At 40.7% G+C, this 12,685-nt stretch overlaps 1 long non-coding RNA gene across 1 annotated transcript in view; it reads right to left on the minus strand.

Moving 5' to 3' along the window:
* Nucleotides 1–828: 828 nt before the first annotated feature.
* Nucleotides 829–12,685, minus strand: part of LOC122679514 — a 60,532-nt gene continuing 48,675 nt past the window's right edge. Inside the window, exon 3 of the long non-coding RNA XR_006336423.1 lies at nt 829–873. This is a non-coding gene — a long non-coding RNA (uncharacterized LOC122679514). The remainder of the gene's footprint in view (nt 874–12,685) is intronic.

Consider the following 12,685-nt stretch of genomic DNA (forward strand, 5'->3'; position numbering starts at 1 on the left):
GAAAGAGGAAAAGAAAGAAAAGAACAAATGAGGGAGAGAGGATGAGAATTACACAACAGACTGAACCTGGAGACTGGACGGCCACTTCTTGACTGAAGGGCATGTGTTTTAGAATTAGGCAGCTCAAGGGTTTTGTTCATGTTAAACCTTATAGACCTCAAATAAGGATATGACTGACAAACTTTAATTTAAAAAAATAAAAGACTGAATTTAGTCACCAATACTAGCTTGATCAGGAAATTCACTTACAGTCCATGAACCTCAGTGCCCTTGTCTATAAGATGGAGATAATAATAAAAATACATTTAGTGATAATGTGTGTACATGCCACCTGTGTGTTAGCTATAAATATAGCTTAAAATCAATACTTGTTTATAAGAAGTTAAGTATATAGGCAAATATTATATAACTATTATAAAGTATATTATGCCATTAAAAGTATATATTAAAATTAATTTTTATATAGTATGATTTTACATAATGTTGCTTTAATGTTAATTTATCTGGATAAATGTGAGCCATTTCTGGTTCATAATATGTGCTCCATATATACTAGCTAAATAAATGAGTGAATAAATAAATAAATGAAAATTACAGTGTAGTATAAAAAATCTGCACCATACATTCATTTCTTCTGATCCTGTGCATACCCTTAAGTCCCTGAGAATCCTGAAAGACAGGGAGTGTCGCACCAACATTTGGTTGGGGATGCTGCTTGGTTAATCATTAACTGTTGAGAAAGAAATAGGCAAGATTTATTCACCTACCTAAGTTTATAAGTGATGTCTCTGTGTCATCCTACAAAGACACTGACCTGGATTTTCTGGGTGCAGATTCATAACCTGGTCCAGGTGACTGGGTGTGTTTGCTATCCTACAAAAGGAAAGATAATCAGGAGGTATAGCTACAGGAGTGTCCAACTCTAGAGTAGATAGTTAATCATAGGGATCCAGTTACTATGGGCAGCCCAGAATAATGGAAAGGTCCTTGTTCTTTGTATCAAACAGATCCAGTTTCCAATTCCAGTGTTCCAATATACATTGGAGCTGTTGATACTGTCCAATATACATTCTCCTGACCCCATGGACTGTAGCCCACTGGGCTCCTCTGTCCATGGGGTTTCCTAGGCAAGAATCCTGGAGAGGGTTGCCATGCCCTCCTCCAGGGGACCTTCCTCACCCAGGGATTGAACCTGAGCCTCCTGCATAGCAGGTGGATTCTTTAACACTGAGCCACCAGGGAAGCCCATGTATGTATCTTATTAATGCTACCTCAGTTTTAAAGTATCAGAATGTGCAAACAACAACAACAACATTGTAAACACTTCCCAGAAACAGAGACCCACCTTTTTCTAGATGCATTTGTACATATTTTCAAATGCCTTCCCATAAATTTGAATACAATGTATTCAAAGTGTCATATACAGTGACAATCTCAGAACATATTCCAAAATACTTGTATGATTTTTGAAGAAGTCAATAAATAAACATTCTTTCCTTTCAAAATCTATGGCTCTACTGATTTTTATTACTTTCACTTTTAGGTGAGTGAAGTGAAAGTCACTCAGCCGTCTCCTACTCTTTGCTACCCCATGGACTATACAGTCCATGGAATTCTCCAGGTCAGAATACTGGAGTGGGTATTTCCGTTCTCCAGGGTATCTTCCCAAGCCAGGGACTGAACCCACGTCTCCTGCATTGCAAGTGGATTCTTTACCAGCTAGCCACAAGGGAAACCTAAGAATAATGGAGTGGGTAGCCTATCCTTTCTCCAGTGGATCTTCCAAACCCAGGAATTGAACTGGGGTCTCCTGCATTGCAGGCAGATTCTTTACCAACTGAGCTATCAGGGAAGCCCAAGAATACTGGAGTGGGTAGCCTAATCTTTCTCCAGCCGATATTCCTCACCCAGGAATTGAACTGGGATCTCCTGCATTGCAGGCGGATTCTTTACCAACTGAATTATCACGGAAGCCCTTTAGGAGGGTATTCTAGCCTAAAATTGAAAGTATATCATCAGGGGTTTTACAAAGCAACTTGAATTTTCCAAAATAGACATAGTCTAAGGTTGTTTTCAGTCACCTTTGTTTTATTTTTGTCCTACCTGTTTGCTAATACCTTTGTGTTGGTGTTAAGAAATTATTTCCCTATCACTCATGGTGCCATCAATTATGCCCTGAAATTTAGACTGACTAGACACCTAAAGTCAAAACGCAGAGCAAGTTTCAGGTCCAATCAGACATCTCTACAGACTCCCCTCCCTTTGCTGCCCTAGCACAGCGCCTGCTCCTTCCCTTGTGCGTGTGTGCTCGCTCAGTCATGTCTGACAACTGAGCTCATATAAATCAAAAGCAGTATTCATTGAATAAAAACAAATCGAGCTCATTGTACACCGTGTGCTTGACTGAGAACTTATGGTATTGTAATCAGATGTGATGCTATAATTCCACAGACGCACATGCCCAGATCATACCTGAACAGTGAGAAACAAATAACCAGAAATCATTGTAATGCCCTTCAAAGCAAGAAGCCCCAGTGTTCCCAGGGTATTCTAAAATAGAATCCAGGCAAATCTATTAGACAAACGTGAAAAGTCAAGTTCAAGAGTTGACTGGATAGAACATTTCCTGATGATTTTCTGTTTTTTTTTTTAACTCATTGTTCTTTCAGCATACTCTGTATTGTGTGAATCTATGACTCTTCTGGTGGTCTCTACTTGCTCTTGTTGAGCTGCATTTCAACTGTCTCGTCCACTAGATGTCTTCATTGTTATGTTTGCTAGACCATGAGTGAAAATAATCTGTACAGTTCAGCGGCTGGAATTAGATAGGTCTGGATTCAAGGCCTGGCTTTGTCACTTCGTGGCTGTGTGATGTAGTAGGTAGTCAGGACTGTTTAATAAAGCTCTTAGGATACAAAGAGCCAAGTTTAAAAAAAAAAAGTTGGTTTTTTTTTTCCCCTCCATTTTTTTAAATAGAAAAACTGAGATGATAATGAATGACTTCCTCCAGGCCATACAGTGATGATGATGAACTAACGCTTTTTTGTTAATCATTGAGGATTCCAGGGAGACTTCTTTTCAAACCTCCGATTGTCTGACTACCATGACAAATTCAGGTACTGAGTACGAAAAGACAGTATAAATATGACTCATCCCCAGTGAGGTTTCTACACAAGAGATTAACTCTTGCCTGAGAGCATAGCTTCTAGACACCAATGCCCGCCAGCCCCTCTCTTATCATCTGATTCAGTACTAACTGAGCATATGCAATGGATGGTTTGGGACCACGGATAAAAAAAAAGATGAGGTTCTGCTCTCCTGGAGCTCAAAGCCTATAGGGAGACTGACAGAAAAACAAAAATTGCAGTCAAATACAGCAAGTGCTGTAACAGACAACTCTACAAGAACAGCACTGGCACCAAAGACGGGTGAGGACTCTGTGGCCCTGTGGTCTGCTGAGGTCCAGAGGCTTCACTGCAGGAAGACTTGCGAGTGGGTGTTGAAAGACAGTTAGGAATTCTCTAGGGAAACATAGTGGGTTTAATGATGACCTCCCAGAAGATCTGTCTATGCCTCAAACCTTGGAACAGGTAAATATGAGCAAGACACAGAATATCATGCTTTGGTCCTTCTATCTGCTCCTTTTCCTTACATTCTGAGCTCAGTAGCTGGCACCATCATCCAACTACTCAAGCCAGAAAACTGGAACATAAAACTGGCATCTCCTTCTCCCTGGGCCTTACCTCCAATTAATATATCAGGTTGAATCTATTTCTCTCGAATCACTCCTCTTCTCCCCATGCCACCAACTTAATCCAAGCCATCTTGTTCCTTTAACAATAGCCGCCTAACTAGACCCCCACACACAGTTTCTCTAGCCTCCCTCCAGTCTACTCTCCAGACTAGTTATAATGATAACAAATTCTAAATCTGATATTTAAAAAAATGTAACTTCTTCCTTAAAATACTTTCATGTCTCTTCAACACTCTTAAGAATAAAGATAAAAATTCACACAGCTTGCAACAGCCCTTCATGATCTGACATCAACCTAACTCGCCATTGTAACTGAGTACATCTCCTCCTCCATCTCAGGTTTGATCCCTGGGTCAAGAAGAACCCACTCCAGTATTCTTGCCTGGAAAATCCCATGGATGGAGGAGCCTGGTGGGCTACAGTCCATGGAGTTGCAGAGTCGGACACAACTAGGCGACTTCACTTTCACTATCTTTGTTCCTCCATCTCTAGACTCCAGCTATTTTAAGTCACTTTCTAAAAAATGCCACACTCCTTTCCTACTGCAGGGTGTGGCTGCACTTCTAATAAAGTCTTTTTAACCTTCAAGTCTCCTTGGGGAGGACTCCTCTAATCCTATTGCCTCTCACTATACACTTGGAGATGGAAATGGCAACCCACTCCAGTACTCTTGCCTGGAAAATCACATGGACCGAATAGCCTGGGAGGCTGCAGTCCATGGGGGTCACAAAGAGTCAGACATGACTGAGTGACTTCACTTTCCTCACTATACACTATTAAATAATCTCTATTACAGACATTAAGAGCATTTAATTTAATTATGTAACAATTTGGTCAGTCTTTGTGTTCTCAGCAATACTTCACAAGGGAAGACATTTTTAAAAGAGGGAAGAAGTAAAAAGAAAATGAAAAGGAGGAAGACCTGGCTTGGGTTCTTTTGGTGCTTGAAGCTTCTCACAGATTGGGTTGCAAAGAGAACTAAAAAAGGCAGAAGTTATGGTCGTTCTGTGGGTTTCCTTGAGCTATTATTGAGAGAACTAGGAGCTCCAGAGTTAAAAGTAGGTCATTTGATCGGTTAGGATGATCACCAAGGCCTCACAGAGAAACACCCTTGCTCCTACTATATCTGGATTTCCCTGTGGTTCAGATGATAAAGAATCTGCCTGCAATGTAGGAGACCCAGGTTCGATCCCTGAGTCAGGAAGATCCCCTGGAGAAGGGAATGGCAACCCACTCCAGAATTCTTGCCTGGAGAATTCAATGGACCAAGGAGCCACAGTCCATTGGGTTGCAAAGAGTCGGCTACTGAGGGACTAACATTTTCATTTTCCACTATATCCATCACCCTTTTTGCCCCTCAGCCCTTCCACTAAGAATTTCATGGGTGATTATTTCAGAATATGTGGTGGAAGACACCTTGAACTGAGTGTGTACACTTGGCCCTTTGTCCTATCTCTGTCACCCACTAATCATTAACTTCATTTCAATAAGCATTTATTAAAGACCCACTGTGTGTCAGGATCTCTTCTGGGGGTTGAGTTTTCAGAGTCACCTTCTCTGCTCCCAAAGAGCTCACAGTTAGAGAAAGACAAGCAAAGAGGACACGGTCAGGAGGTTCCGGTAGTCTCTCTAAGGAGGCGGTCCGTTTCCTCAGGTTGCCCGCCGCTCCTGCCCTGGTGCCTCCACTGCTCACACCATGTGACCGGCGGACTGAGGGAGAAAAGAGCTAGGCTTGGTTCACTGTGGGCTGGCTTGGTATGTGGTCTGAAGCTGAAAATAGTCTACTTCTGAACTGAAGACACTGAGAGTGCCCCCTGGGAACAGTGGGGAGCTTAAGGTTCTATGTGAGCAGAACTTTAGTACATGTACCTGACTATCCATTTTCCATTGGAAGAGACATGGCCTGATACATGGGCAGGCAAATGACATAGTTGGTAGGTCAGGGGTCTAAAGGAGAAAAGTTAAAGATCAAAGCCTGACTGGTCCGGAGAAGAGGCAGGAAAGTGCAAGTGAAAGTCGCAAGTCGTCGGAAAGTTGTGTCCGACTCTTTGTGATCCCATGGACTATACAGTCCATGGAACTCTCCAGGCCAAAATACTGGAGTGGGTAGCCTTTCTCTTCTCCAGGGGATCTTCCCAATGCAGGGATCGAACCAAGGTCTTCCGCATTGCAGGCGGACTGTTTACCAGCTGAGCCACAAGAAGGAGAAAAGTTAAAGATCAAAGCCTGACTAGTCCAGAGAAGAGGCAGGAGGATGGGGCCAATGCCAGGGACCAGGACCTGGGGCTATTTTTAATTGTGAATTAATGGTCATGAGAACCTTCAACATGGAAGTGGCACTTAAGAGCCAGGCCACAAAGTGACTTGGCTGGTTAACACTGACCAGTCTCTGTGACTGATATGAAAAGAGAAAGTGCATTTAGTCTCCAGATAAGCTGTTTCTCAACTTAAGTCAACCCCTATAGTGCCTGATATCCATATTCCAATTTGCAATTTTCCAGGCCCTGCTCCCATTAATTTCTCACTACAAAAAGTAGAAGCCAACAAACTCCATCTCTCATATTTAGAACACAGTATGATCTTTTAAAAGAAACAGTTGGAGCTTTGAAGCCAGGCAGAAGACCTATCCTTTGTTCCTTTATTTATAAATTATAATATATAGCCTTGAACAATTGGTTTACCTCTTTGAAACAGATAATGCCTAGGGATAAGGGCATAATGAAATACTGTTTTTAGAAGGTTTAGTGCAATGTCTGCCACATGATTAATACTGATTAACTATAAGGGTTAGATGTTGTCCCCTATAGTCAGAACTCGCAGCCAGATTTCTCTGAACCCTCATTTTCCTCCTACACCTCTCCTTCTTCCCTTTAACCAACCTCCAAGATGCCTTTTTAAAATGATGTTATACCTAGGATGATAATGAGACTTTATCTTGCTTCAATCCCCTCGTGACTACTATCAGAGACCAGTTTTGCATCCCACAACTTTGATTTCCTCTTCATTTTAGTCTATGACTCCCCAAAGCACCTCTAAAGTTCCCTAGAGTAATGGCAATTTGAAATTTACTGGCCTAGAGCAATTGTCATAAGCATGTGACAAAGGGAACTTACTTAATGAAAGGTCTAGGAGATACATATAACTTAACAAGGCAATTAAACACATTACCCAAGACTGTGCCACCTGGGTTTCTGTGGCCTACACCAGCAAAGACTAACAACGTGATTTCAATTACACACCCACAGTTAGCCCCAGATGTGGGTTAGTAAACAAATGCTAATACAAGAAAGATGATATGAACACGGAGAGAATTATAATGGCAGATTAACATATGCAAGCTAACCAACTGTACATTCCGCAAATTAATAAAACTAGCAATAGCTTATTGTTAGCGCTATCCTGACAGCATTGACTTATTTGAAGAATCCAAAAGGTGGGGAAACAAACAAGAAAATAAAAATGGACCAAAAAATAAGGGGAGGGGCATGAGCTGGATTCTAGCTTTAACTCTGCTGCTAATAGTGTATCTAAATAAAAATATTCTCACAATAAGAAACAAAATGTAAAAACTATCTTCTTCTCGTCTGACTAGCTCTTTCACTAGACTCTGGACAAATCAACCTCTTTTCTAAGTTTCTATCTCATTTTAAAGATTGGAAAAAGGACAAAAGAGAGAGACTTGGGAAATAGGAGGAGTGTTAATTTCTAAAAGCCAGTCTCAACATCACCGTTTATTGAAGCAAATGTAGAAACAAACATAAAATCAAAACAAAGCCAAGTGAGCAGTTGGCAAGTAGAGCAGGTTTCACATAAACTGTGAATCAACAAATATGATGAAGGATCTATTATTTGGGCCCAGAACAATACTATCTACTGCTGCTGCTGCTGCTAAGTCGCCTACTAAGGGGACACAAAAGAGTCCTTGCTAAATTAATTGAGCACTTATTCCCAAATAATCCTCACAAAAGGCCTGTGAGATGAATGCTTAGAAATGAGTGAGCTTAGTTTCCAGGACACTTAACCATCCACTAAAATGCTTTGGCCACAACTATCAGAAACCCCTGATCAACAGGGGAATGCATCGCTGCCTGCAACTGAGAGTACAGTGGCCAGAAGTCTTCCAGGAGTCATACAAGGACCTGTTTCCTCTGTTCTCAGTGTCAGCTCTGTCCTGTACCTGTACCACCTGATGTTCACATAAGATGTGTCAGTGACAATTTGAGCAACACATTTCCTTGTTTCTCAGCATGAGAGACAACCCTTCTCTTTCCTGGTATAATCTGTCTGTTTTTCCCCTCAAGCTGATGGGGACAACTCAGGTCATATGGTAACTCCTGAGTCAATATCTGTTCCTAAGGAATGTCATGTGCTAGAATGCTAAAAGTAATAAAGACCATTCCTAGAGCTGGGGATGGTGCCAGTTTTTTCTGAATACAATTATGAGAGGTGTATATGTGAACAAAAGTAAGGTGCTCATAAGAGGGAAGAGAGAGATGGGATGAAATAGATAGCCAGTGGGTCCACTCCATTTGCTCTAAGTTCAATGCGTGGCAAACGGCGAAGCCAGCACTGCACTAGTTAAAACATTCGGAGAACCTCGGACCGATTTCTGCAACTTAGAAAACCACATTACCAGGCAATTCTTCATATTACAACCCAACAAATCAGTTTTGACAACTATACCCCCAGAGACGCACGATAACTATATCTACCCGACAGAAAGGTCAGGTCACTTCACCAAAAGAATAGTGAACTTGTCAAGACAACTGAAAACAGCATTTGAAATCCAGAAATTCATGGAATAGCCAAGCATATGAATGCCATGCCAATAGAAGCCATTGCTTTGAATGAGAATCAACTGTGTTATAAATATATAATAACAATATCTGCACAATAATAAATATTCATGTGCCATTTAACCCATCTTAGTATTATTAATATTGTTTATGGCAAAACAACACTGGTGTATCTAAAAATTGCAAAAGGTATAGAAAGTTTTTAAGCAATTATGATTTTTTTAATGACTAGTCATAAACAAAGCACCTCAGCCTGATAAGCCTTCTCTAATTTCTTCTGGCTGCTACTGATAATGGTCTGTAAATAATGCTGCCCGGTGTCTGGTGTCTCTGAAATATTTAACGCTGAGACAGATGAGCTGGCAAGGTGCTGGCCTCTTTTTAGCTGAGACCTAGATCCCCAAATATTCCCTCTTCATCTAGGGTTATACCAGTTCTATGAAAATAAATATTTGCTTTTCACAAAGGATTTCTGTCCTGTGAGGAAGAAAGACAGATAGTGGCAGCCCAGGACAGCAAATCTGCTTAGAGAACTAGTTCCAGGTTGCTATGCAGAGGGAAATAAGCCAGGTAATTCAACTTTTGGACCATTTCCCAATCTTTCCCCTTGCTTAGGGTCATTACTATATACCTGTACTCCAAGCTGGACCAATAAACCCATTCAGATCCTCTCCACTGCTGGGTAAACGGAAGTCCTTGCCACCAAGATACTCCTGAAAAACTGAGCAACATTTTGTTCACTGAATGTGCCAAGTGTCCTTCCACCTCAGCTTTTTGATGATGTAATTCTTTCTGTCCAGCTTCTAAGACTCAGATAAAATGTTTCCTAATGGTCTCAGCATGAAATAACCTCTTTATCTTTGATAATACCAATCTCTGCCTAGTTCTGTATAAGCAATTTACGTACATTATGCCCTTTAACCCTGAGACAATGAGGTAAGTGTTGCTAGACCATTTCATTAAAGAGAAATAGGGGGTTGAGATGCAGCATGATTATATTCAAGGAGATCAAATCAGTCCATCCTAAAGGAAACCAACCCTGAATATTCACTGGAAGGACTGAAGCTAAAGCTGAAGCTCCAATACTTTGGCCACCTGATGGGAAGAGACAACTCATTGGTAAAGACTCTGATGCTGGGAAAGATTGAGGGCAGGAGGAAAAGGGGGCAGCAGAGGATGAGATGGTTGGATGGCATCACTGATTCAATGGACATGAGTTTTAGCAAACTCCAGGAGATGGTGAAGGACAGGGAAGCCTGGCATGCTGCCGTCCACAGGGTCGCAAAGAGTCAGACACAACTTAGCAATTGAACAACAACATAGCCAATGTCACAAAAAATGACCAAGGCAAGAGACTAACACAGGTATTTTAGATCCCAAAGCCCACACACTGCTTTTTAAATTCCAAGTTCACCACAAACACTAGCATTTTATTTGTGCTTCTTTTATAATGCAGATATCATTTCTACCCACTATTAGAGCTATTTATGTGAATTTCTTTATCTTCTTTTCTAAAGCCTGGAATTCTTGAAGGGACACTCTATGTCTTATTCATATTTGTATCCTCTAAGGGATTTGCAAAGAATAGATGCTTAAGACATCTTTGTTGAAAGAATGGGCACCATTCAATACATACTTATAGCAACGAATTGTTATTATTAACTTTCAGATTTGATTTCCTGAAATCATTACCCTTGATGACAGAGAATGAAACTTTTTTTTTTTTTCTCTTTTCTAGGAAGTAAACCCAGAGACAAACAGAAAATCAAAACTGGTTTCCATCAGCATATGTGGGAAGATTTCATTTATGCTCAAGTGAAAACTAGACTGATACAAATATAAAATGCACTTGGCCATTTGTTTTGAATTTTAGCACTTTCTTTCATGAAAAAAGAGAAAGCCCAGAACCGCTGGTGTGTTAATGAGTTCCATTAGCATGTGAGCACCAGGGTTGGCATGACATCCCCTGGTTTCATAGAGCTTTTGACATCAACCATGACTGGCACTGTTTGTTGGTCATTCGGCAGGCACAGAACTTCCTCCCAGCCTTGCTTATGACAGGGTCATCGTCTGTTTCAGTTGGACACATGGGTCCTTTAGAATGGAGCTTCAGTCTGGCCGTGGTATTTGACAACAATGACAAACAGAGCAATCAACAGCTGCCACCCCACTCACTATTCACTCGCCAAAGCTAAAAAGCGACTGATTTCCGTGCCTTCTGAGGTCAAGTGTGATAGATCCTTTCTTCCTTTGGATGTAATGGGTGTCTGGTGATGAAGTTAAGAACTTAATGCAGTGAAGAATAGCATGTCTTCATGGCACAGGCTCTGGGTGCTGGATTCAAGAACTACCATTCAACTGTATGTGTTGCTTTCTATCCATGTGATTTATCTGATTTTTGTTTTTATATTGGAGAAAAAAATAATATCCTCATTGCTGTTGTTCAGTTGTCCAGTCATGTCCGACTCTTTGTGACCCCATGGACTGTAGCATGCCAGGCCTCCCTGTCCCTCATCATCTCCCGGAGTTTGCCCAAGTTCATGTTCATTGCATCAGTGATGCTGTCCAGCCATTTCATCCTCTGACACCCTCCTTTCCTCATTAGAGAATTTTAAATGAAGGAATCAGCATTTACACCATCCCTTGGACTGTGTCTGTTACATAGTAGGTACTTAATTGCTCTAAATGCTGTCAATCGCTTCTTATTTCTGTCTTCAGATATTATTTTTGGAAACAAGGACTTACATCAATTTATAAATTAGTTGTAAGTCAATAGTTTTGTTGTTTTGTTTTGCTTTACATTGCTTAGTGGCTGTCTCAGAAATATTATTGAAATTTGACTGTATTTAATTGCAAATTAGGTCACAAGTAGAACCTATTTTAAATGAGTATTAAGCCGAAAACTTAGGACCCCCAGGTTTAAACCTGACGTTTTGAAAGCAGAGAATAAGTTCCGCTCTAGGTATACTAAAAGTCTCTGACTGACAAATCCAAGCAACGGAAAGGAGATGGGACCGCTGCATGCACCACCGTGCCACGGCTCAATGACTCAGTTTTCACTGCTGTAAAGCAGACATTTGCTTCCAGCTAACCATGCCCCAGTGATGAGCGTGGAAACCTATTCCCTAGAAAGATTTTCCTGCCACAACCTCCTCTCTTCTTTCCCATGAAGACAAATCACCCAAGTCATCCTGTTCCCTTGTTCCTCTCCACTTCTCACCTCTAGTCATAGCTAAGTTAATACCATCCTAGGTCATTTTTTTAAAATTTCCAAACTATATACATTCCCCTTAGCTAAGTTTATTTTCTCCTCTCTCCATAATGTATTCAGTTATTTCAAGAACCTCTATCTCCTTTATCACCTTGCAACTTTTCTGAATATCCACACGATCCTAATTTCTTGGGCTTTCTATAAGAGTAGGTCTATTAACACAGAGGAAAAAAAGAAATCTCTCTCCCATTTTAAGGGACATAATTCATTTGTATGATCATTTCTACTTGGATACAAGCTATTAGTGTAGCTTATTTAGAAAATCCTTAGTTCACTTGATATTGTATAAATCATATGATTCATTGTTTTACTTATTTCTTAGAAAATATTTGTAATTTTATCATATACTTACTTTTATGGGACTTTTAACTTCTTGAAATTCTCAATGACCATGAAGGGCATACCTTCATTGGCATTAGCCAATGTGGTTGTTGACAATTAAAAATTAGACATGAGTGACTTCCATGGTTGGAGTCTGCAGTGATGGGTATACTCCTTGACAGTTTTTCTACCAACTGGCATATTTACACAAAAGCTAATCTCTAAGCAAATTTGATCAGGTATTTAAGTGTTTACTAGTTTAGCAGTAACCAGAGTTGGAGAAGACTCTTGAGAATCTGTTGAACAGTAACAAGATCAAACCAGCCAACTAAAAAGGAAATCAACCCTGACTATTCATTGGAACGACTAACGCTAAAACTGAAGCTCCAATAGTTTGGCCACCTGATGCAAAGAGCTGACTCATTTGGAAAAGACCCTGATGTTGGGAAAGATTGAGGGCAGGAGGAGAAGGGGGTGACAGAGCATGAGAGGTTTGGATGGCATCACTGGCTCAATGAACATGAGTCTGAGCAAACTCTGGGA

The sequence above is a fragment of the Cervus elaphus genome, chromosome 21 (assembly GCF_910594005.1).
Source record: "Cervus elaphus chromosome 21, mCerEla1.1, whole genome shotgun sequence".
Classification (NCBI taxonomy): Eukaryota; Metazoa; Chordata; class Mammalia; order Artiodactyla; family Cervidae; genus Cervus; species Cervus elaphus.